A 9,617-nucleotide genomic window follows, 5' to 3' on the forward strand; every position below is an offset into this window, starting at 1 on the left:
TTTCTTAACTCGCACAAAGATACACGGATCACTCCTGCTCTCTCTCTCTCTCTCTCTCTCACACACACACACACACACATACACACATTCTGAAATGGCAGGGTCCAGATGTCTACCCTCTCATTCTGCCTCACGTGCAGAAACCTCTCCCCCCCATCTTTGATATGGAGCAGCACATTCACACGTGCACGTTCACTACTTCGTTCACTACTACGCAGTCGCTTCTAGACAGAGAGCAGATTCTTTTCAGAGACGGATCTGGAAAAGTTCGCCTCTAATTTTAGCAGCCAGTAGCGGCTGCCGTACAGAGACAAGCTCAGCACACGCGGGCACAGTTTTCCCCCGCGTGTTGCACACGACCGGTTCCTTTCCCCTGGTCCCCTCGACTGACGAACGGAGCAACAATCCGTCGATCACAGCAGTCTCGTCTGAGATCAGTCGTGATTCTATTGCTTCTTTCTTTTTCTTTTCTTTTTTAAAAAAGGAGGACCTCTTTTTCTTAGCTTTTTATAACCCCTCGAGGCGTGGGTGGGCGGGCAGACGCCAAGGGTTCGAGGCTGCGCTTCTCCTCTTTAAAAAGAGAGAGAGACTGGGGGATTCTTTCTGCAGTTCTTTCTTGCCGTCCGACGGCACCCGGCGGGTCCTTGTTCCAGGTACGCAGTTTATCCGACTTCGAGTGTCCTTTCTGTTTCTTCACCCCTCTCTTCCTTTCCTTCCAAGCCAACTGCGGAGAGTCTGTGCAGCTCAGAGAGAAGAATTGAGGGCGGGGAGGAGAGAGAGGGGGGGATTTGGAGAAGGGGTGGGGTGGGGTGGAAGCGGAGGAGGAACTCGAGATGAGCGCTCTCCTTCTTTAGCACCGCTTCCTCGTATACCAAGCAACCCGTTTTATTTTCCTTGGGTGGGTAGACGATGCTTCTTTAATGACACAATTAATTAGCAGGGTTCCATAAACTCGGCCCGCCTGCTTCTCGATGCGCGCCTCCCTCTCTGTCTCTCTCTCTCACACACACACACCTCCGTTTCCAGTAGGCTTGATGGAATTAGAAGTTTGAGGGGAAACGTGGAAAGAACGGGCAGCTCACTGGATCCACGCATCCCAGCCCAATTCCCGGGCGTGGGAGATGTGGGGAAGTCACACGAACTCGAGAGGTAACCCTGCGCATGCTGCACGTGTGCGGAACGCGTGGGAAGGCGGGCCAGGATGCATAAACGCGCCCCAACTTAACGCGCGTAATTGGAAATACCCCTCCAGCTTATCCTAAGATATACAGAGAAACGATTCCAGAGTTCAGAGGCGTGTACTGTCTGAGTGTACCATAATCCGTTTACTTATGAAATAACGATCCCTGAAATCCATTTAAGAATTCGATATCCAATGTCCAAAACCACTGATAATATTATTTATTAAATAATAATAATAATAATAATAATAATAATAATAATAATAATAATAATATTTTTTTACTGTTTTCTTTCTTTATTCTATTGCGTTCTTCAGATTTCTACACCAACCTATTCCCAGCTCAACTCTATAGCACTTTCCGGTCGCTCCATTTCCCTCCAAGCTCTGCTGACTAGCGATTCCTTTCGAAAAGCTCTGAAATAATTTCTAAGTGGCCGCTGTTTTGGTAAAAGTGTGGACTAGTGAGCGGTGTGTAAAAATGGAACAGAAACGGTGGACTGGGTGGCTGGGGGACTTTGCGTGCACTTTGCTGTCATGGGCTGGCAAAGGAAAGTATGAGATTTGGAGGTCCTGGATTCGTGGAGGCTCATTCACACGCGCGAGTCATCACGGTTTGTTGGTTGGTTTGTTTTGGCAGTCGCCACGTGATGAATATGCATGTCTGAACCAGCACCTACAAACCCCGGTGTGTATAGGCGGGGGTAGCATTATAAATGACAATATTGAACTGACGCCAAGATTCTTTGCGCACGCCGGTGGGCGTCCCTAAGAGAAAGCGAGTCCTGGCACTACGTCTGTGGCTGGGGTGGAGGGAGGGGAAAGGGGGGATATTATTTATTTCGGAGGCGACAGACGCGAGGGTCGCCTCCTATCATTCGTTTCAGTGCCAGGAAGAGCCTGGAGTGAGGTCTCCGGAGCGCAAGCTGGTGGGAACGTCTCCTGCGCAACTGACCAGACCCCCTTTTGCGCAAAGAGTCCGTTCTTTCCCGAAGGGCCTCGCGGCAGGAGATTCAACCCCCAGCTTTGGAGAGGGGATTTCCTTCTCCACCTCTTTGTTCGCGGAGGGAAGCTTGTGAAAGTGTGTGAATGAACCCCTTTCAGCTTGCTTTTACGTTTTATTTTATTTAAAATCTTCCTTTTTCGCTTTCTTTCTTTTTCTTTCCCCCCGCTCGCACTCTCCTTTTAAAAATAATTATAAAAAATGGTGTCGTTTCCAGATGCCTGCTGTATTCCTCCCCCCTCTCTCTTTCCTGTTTAACCTTGGTATTAATTTCGGACGGATCTCCTTTAAATGCGCTCCGTAATGCATTCAGACGCCGCTGGACTTTTTGTACCGTAGGTTATATTTACACCCAAAACAAAATAATTACACTTTTGTGGGAGAGAGAGAAAGCTGGGTGATTAGGGCTGTTGCTCTTTGCGGCAAAACACTTTCGCAGTGGTACACCAGTAACAATTTTTCACGGCTGACTGAAATCAAAGGGAGGCAGTAATGAATCCGGCGAGCAATTTAAATTTACAATTTGTAACGCAGCCACTCAGAAAGAGCCCCACAGCCCACAAGCCCCGAGAACCTCGCTGGGTTTGGTGAGGTTGTTTAATGTTATATATCAAAAAAGAACCCTCCCCCTCCAACATCTTTTCCTTCCCTACCTATTCTTTTATTTTTCCAGAAGGAGGTTTTAATGAGGAAAATCAGAAGTCATTCATACGCGCACCCCAGCACCCCAACGCTCTCATTGTCGTCAAACCTATTCTTCGCTTGCCCTTTTCTCAAAACTCCTCGCCTCCTTTTGCAGAAACAAGCACATTCCATTCCGCACCTACAATGTGCGCGCTGTGTGTGTGTGTGTGTGTGCAGGAATCAAAGACACGATCCTGCCAAGGTTAATCATTTTTAAGGCTGTCTCCTCCTGGGAAGGAATAAGCCCCGCTTGGATTCCCTGGGACTTGGTTTCAAGAAGTGTGGAAATGCAATCTGAAAAATTTTTATTTTATTTTTTATTTAGAGACTCTCCCTCCCGCCTTTGGAACAAGGGAGGGATTTAAAGCGCGCGCACATACACATGCACCCTAGCTAAAATAAATGGAAAGTGAAGGCTTTATTTTCCTGATCGAGGCTGCTTAGAGAGAAAAGCCGGTGGAACACAGCGGTGTACACTAACCCTGGCGGGGATTGCGGCCTTGCGCACGTTTGCTTGGGAGTAAGTCCCACTGAATGCTGTGAGATCTGTTAATTCAGTGCAGGGCGGGGTGCATATATAGAGGGAGAAAAATGTCAAAGACTAGGCCCCATTCGACAGATTTCTGAGTCATACTTCTCTCTCTCTCTCTCTCTCTTGTAAGTTCCTTGGAGGCAGAGACCTGTTTTATTGCGCCCTGCAAAGTATCGTGCAAGCAAACAAATAAACAAACAAGCCTGCGTTGGATTTTGGCAAAAAAAAAGCGCCTTTCAGTCTAGCTTTAACTCCTACTCAGAGTAGACCCACTGAGATCAATAGGCCGAAAGCATTTTTTTCTATTAACTTCAGCGGGTCTACTCTGAGTAGGACTAAGATTGGACACAACACAGAGACACATTCCTTTGGGGGTTTTGCTGGAAACGCGCTTTTAGACTACGCAGCAACACTAGGGAACCAGACCCCGCAGAAGTGCAACTCCCATCATTCCGGACCTATTGGCCCTGGTCCTGGCTGCCGCCGCTGGGGCTGCTGGGAATTAGAGTCCCAATATCTGGAAGGCCACGCGTTCCCCATCCCTCATAATAGACAGCTTGGAGCCCCCGAAGCCACTAACACGCGCGCCCACGTCTTTCCCCCTCCCTTCCTCCCCCATGTGTGTCTTTTAAACAACACTCCTGTAAGGTTGGCGGGGGCGATGGGGAGTGGGGAATAATTTGGAATATCAACAAAAGAAAAAACCCGTCGCAATGCCAAACAGATAGGTAATTAATTACAAAACTCAGGGGGGATATGCAGAGTGCAGCCTTACAAATTCTACAGAGCTTAACTGATTGGAAACAGATGATTATCTTGTTTGTCTTTTCGCTGTTTCCTTTATCCCTCCGCCGTCTGTTGCGCTGTAATGTTGATACACTTTACTCTCTTCAAAGGGGCGCTTTGCTGCTTTCTTTTCTTTTCCTTTCTGTTTTTTTTAATATAGTAAATTCCATCAACAGCGCGCGCGCCTCTTATTACTGTCACCGCCGCAGTTGCCAACGCGCAGTCGCTTTATGAACTAAGGAGAGAGAGAGAGAGAGAGAGAGAGAGAGAGAGAGAGAGAGAGAGAGAGACTGTAGGGTTTGATTCTCTCTAACCATCTGTTCCAGCGCGCTCGGGACCCCGGAATAGGCATAGCGGGGGAGGAAGCAATGGAGGAAGAGCTGGAGATTTCGGGGGGGGGGGTTATGGGGGAGCTCTAATGTAGTACAATTTGGGGAACGGGAGCAAAAAGATTCCTCTCACACACACTCTCACACACACACTCACACACACACCCCTTCTTTCCAATGGAAAAAGCTGAAGATTTGTGTGTAGGGAATTGGGGAAAGGGGAGGTTCTGATCTAATGTATTACAGTTAGGGGAATGGAGGTATATATAATATACATAAACATACACACGCGCCTCTTTCTTCCAAGCGCAAGAGGAGTGAAAAAGAGTTGAAGATTTGTGCGAGTAGAATGGGGGGGGGGGTTTCCAATGTAGTACAGTTCGGGGAATGGAAGGTGAAAATATCTCTCTCTCTCTCTCTCTCTCTCTCTCTCTCTCTCACACACACACACACACACACACACACACACCCCTTTCCTTCCCAGTGCATTAAAATGAGGAAGAGGGGTGAAAAGCCTGCTCCATCCTGGATGAGGGAGAACTGAAAGGGTGGGAGAAAGAGTTATCTCCTCTTCCCAGATGCTGATAGGGAGGGAAATTATCGATTTTGTGGGCATTATCAGTTCTGATGTATAGATGCCCGGTGATGTGTAAGGAATCGTAGCTGGGTGGGAGAAGGGCTTTCGTCTCCCCCATGCAGATTTTTGAGTAGCCGATAGTTATGAAGGCAGGGGGTCCGGGGTGGAGGATTTGTGCGTGTGCGCGTTTCTGAGAAAGAGAGGATTGGGTTTAATATGGCCAACCATATTCGAGAGGGATGCTAGCGCCATAAAGGAAGGACCCCTCCGTTGCACTGTGGCTGCGATCCCAGCCGCGCTGAAGGAAGGAGCGCAACCCCCTGAAGTCATCGGGACTTACTTTAAAGTAAATGCAATGCGATTAGGATTGCGGCAATAAATAAAAGAAATCATGGTGGTTGTTGCGGCCGTTCACCGCTCTTTTTCTCCTCCACCTCCTTCCCATAACACCGAAGAATAAATTGGAAGAAGAAGCTGCCAAGGTTGGGTGAAAACGATAAGAACCCCTACATATATCAAATATTTTATAGACGATAAAGGAGGAAGGAAGCACGTGGCCGGGAGATATTAACGATGAGGTTCAGGGTATTCTACGCATTCATAAGCGCATGACCAAGTAACTGCGTATCTTTCCACAGATATCTACGTATAAGAAAGGCTCTCTAGGTAGACGTTCTTCATGCCGAATTGCACTGAAGTTGCACAAACTGGAATCCAGATTCAACCACCTTGGAGTACACATCTCTAGTCTAAAGCTATAGAAACGACCCTTGAAGGCTTTGTGGGGGGTGCATTAATTTTCAGGCTTGAGGACTTTTTCAGTCCAAAGCCCCTTCTATCTACACACCATCAGGGTTTGGATGACTTGTTCTCTACTCGTTTTTCCTTCGTTCCATATAGATTTATGGCCAAGTGTGTGCGTGAACGTGCGCGCTACCCTGTCTCGGCGCTCAGCACACACCTCGTTTATTGGTACATAACAACCTAAACTTCTGCGGTGCGTGGTAAATATAAACGCAAGGTAATTCCTCGGGGTTTTATTCATAGGTAAGGAAACACTCGCCACAGGCAAAGCCACACTAAAAAAAACACAACCCACGAGTAACAATGCATGTTCTACTATATTGTATACGTATACGTGTATATACGCGGGACTCGATTTTCCCTACGCAGGTAAAAACATAGTTTTAAAACTGGAAAGAATTTTTTAAAAAAATCGTTCCCTAAAAAAACACAACCAACCTGCAGATAAATGCAAGTCCTATTGATATATTTTACCCAATAGAAAATATTTGCAAGAAAGGGCGCGCGGGGCGCCTTTGGAAATGTATGTGTACATAAAGGTCTTTGTTTTGCCTTGTGTTTGGAAGGAAACAAATATCTAGAGTGTTTATCCACAGATCTCCCCCCGCCCTGCAAATGCTTCTCGAGGACGTGGGTTTCTGCGTGGGAGTCTTTCCGAGTCTCTTCAAGATTCAAAAAGATTTTGAGACCAAAAGGTAAAGGGAGATACGAACGCCAACATTAAATGCCACCAACATAGTAGGTAGGATACGGATTAACTTCACGTCTTACATGGCAGTTGTGTGAGCGGTATGTTAATCATAGGGATGGAGATAAGTGCACGTGTGTGTGCGTGCGTGTGATATATGTGTCTGGATGGTACATATAATTGAATTTCCGTTTAGATTGGAAAAGCTTTCGCTAGGAATAATACACCCACGTTTGACAAAGACCTTCGGACCGTGCTAAATATGGGGAGAGGGGGTGGCCGTATCTCACACAGAGACCCAAAGAAAACAATCCAGAATCTTAAAACCGAAGTACTCTGCTTTAAGTCGAATTTACCTCCCCACCCTCCCCACCCACCCACAAACCTCTACCATCCTTAGACCTTTCCTTGGACACAGAGAACTCCTTCAAACGGGTGGAAACCTGGAAAGATCTTGCCAAAGGGAATAAGCTTAAGAGTGAGAGTCTCAATTTACAATCATTCACACACAACCCTTTTCCTTTTTTAAAATCTCACTGCATATAGTCAAGACAGGAAACGATTTCTGTTTTAATAATAAAAAATAGGTTTGCCAGACTGAATAACATTCCATTTTTAGAACTCTCCACTCCGGTCAAAGTCCAGCGTCTCCCTTGTTCTATAGCTGGTCTCTCTCACTCACATTGGGAACAAAAGTCTTGGCTGCTGGACTCACAGGACAACACACCAGTCCTTTGTTTTGAACAGATTTTTCTGCATTGGGTCCAGGAAGGGCCATTAATATTCCCTTCGCCACCGACTTCACAAACACACACACACAAACACGACCCTCACACACCGAAGCTTTGCCATTCCGCCCACCCACCCCCTTCCCTCTTGCTCCGACGCGTATTTTAAAATCGGGGCCTTATCCAGCCCAGCGCGCTTCCTCCTTCCCCCCTCCAAAATTAGAAATTGGCCAACAGGCAAATTAAGTGGCTTGGGTTTTTGTTTTGTTTTTTTCCTTACGAAAAATTAGATTCCATTTGAAAGAGGAAGGGGGTCTTCCTAGAGTAAGGATGTGGGAAGGATCCCGTTGAGTCCCCGCCTGGCCTCCTAACGCACCGAGCTCACGTCGAGGAAATAGATTTTCTTTAGGAAGAACGAACGATTCCCATGTTCTCTCTTTTCAGATGGCATCTATTTCAGATGGCGAGCTCTGGGGAAAACGAAGGAAGGGGCATTTATTTGGGTTTCTGCCCTCCCCCCCCAGCTCTTCTTTGAAGCTCTGCTTCTCAGCTCCCCCACCCACCCACACTTCTAATGTTGTCGTACAAATGAGGGGGGAGAGAGTTCTCTCTTCATTATCAGACTTAATGAAATGACTAACTATGTATTTGGGGCTCGGACCATTCACGGCGGCTTTGTGAGAGGCTTGTCAAACCCTCCCATTTCTAGAGAGCAAGGAATGGTTTGGGGTGTGGGGGAGGAGAGAGAACCTTGTAAGTTAATCTCTCCTGTCCCCCCTATTGTCCGTGCACCTTGCATGACAAAAAGAAGGGGGGTGCCAAGCCCTCTCTCCAAATTCCTAGGCAACAGGCGCACGAGGCCAACGACTCCCTCCTCCTCCCCACTCCTGGATCATACACTTCGAAAGCCTTCCTAGATCAGGAATTTTATTTTATTTTATTAAGGGAAGGGAACCTGCCAACACACTCCCAAACCTTCCTAACTGGGCCATGTGGTGTTTCAATGGACCTTACTCCCAAGTAAGCAAAAAAAAAAACCCGCCCCACCGATAGGCCTTGAGAGAAACGGGGCTCGGAGAAATCCAATCCACACAGGAGAAGTTAAAGGGGAACACGAAAGATATCGCGGTCTAATTACTCTCGCTTTTTCGCACTCCCCCAGCCTCCGAGTAGCAACTTTAAGCATTCGAGTCTTGGTGAAAATTCTATTCGAACGCTCGTTTCGCGCGAAGATTATTTTATCCTTTTCATTTTCTGCCTCTGCAATTGCTTCCTTGGACAGTTTTCAAGACCCTGGAATTGGAGGGCGGCGGCGTGCGGGGGAAGGGCGGACTAATTGGCAAAGTTTTATTGCTATAATTATTCGCATTAGTATTATTCACTGGGAGGGGAAGATTCTAGGATTCCCAGTCCCTTTCCCGAGAAGATAAGGAAGGAGGGGGTCCCAAAAGGTTTTATTTTCCATATTTATTAATATTACTATTATTAATGAGGGGGAGGGAGAAAGAGAGAAAAAGAAAAATTCAGGGGTTGCATGCCAGTCCTCCTCAGAGTAGACCCACTCGGAAGAATGGGCACAACGAACGCAAGTCCATTCATTTCAACGGGTCTACTCTGAGCAGAACGTGGTAGGATGGGCATTCCGAGAATTACCGGTCCCTTTTCATTTTACTGCCGGGGTGGATGCGTCATCAGTAATATAGTAAATATAATATAATAGTTTTACATACAGAGTCCCTAATAAGTGGCTCGATTTCACACAAACTTTACAGCCCAGATCCTCGCGCGCAACTGTTTCAGACAGGTAACGCCGCCTGCCCGCTCGCAGCCCAAGCCCCCTCCGGAAAGGAAACCGCGAGGAAAACTATCCTTGCATGCCTTCCTTGCCCCCCACCTGACACCTTTTTAGAGGTTTCTCGAGAGGGGGGCATAAAAGGGCGCCTTTTATTGCTAAAGCTGGCTTATTTCTTTGGGGTGGGGGTCTCCCCAGGACCGATCTACCGATACACACACGCGTCCTCCAGCCCCCCGTGGGCCCCGATCCGCGAGCACCCCCTCCTCCCCAAGGCTCCTGAGGAGGCAAAATACTCACAGAGTACCCCGGCAAGCCAGGTGAAAATCTCGCCCCTCAACAATAGGGCTGCCTTCTTTTTCCCCCTCTGTGCCAAGCGCAAGGCTGGAGCCAATTTAGATATGCTATAAATTAAGAGGTTGCCATAGCCACCGGCTCGCCATTGGCCGCCGCCCACCCGACGTGGCGCCCGACGTCACCAAATCTGAATAAGGATGCGCGAATTACTAAAGCC

General features: G+C 47.6%; 1 long non-coding RNA gene across 1 annotated transcript; it reads right to left on the reverse strand.

Moving 5' to 3' along the window:
- Positions 1 to 6,193: 6,193 nt before the first annotated feature.
- LOC128403791 (uncharacterized) lies at positions 6,194 to 9,617 on the reverse strand. The gene is made up of 2 exons (XR_008328006.1): positions 9,404 to 9,617; positions 6,194 to 7,781 (listed from the first exon to the last, which is right to left on the reverse strand). It is a non-coding gene; the product is annotated as an uncharacterized LOC128403791 (long non-coding RNA).

This window comes from Podarcis raffonei, chromosome 16, assembly GCF_027172205.1.
Source record: "Podarcis raffonei isolate rPodRaf1 chromosome 16, rPodRaf1.pri, whole genome shotgun sequence".
Taxonomy (NCBI): domain Eukaryota; kingdom Metazoa; phylum Chordata; class Lepidosauria; order Squamata; family Lacertidae; genus Podarcis; species Podarcis raffonei.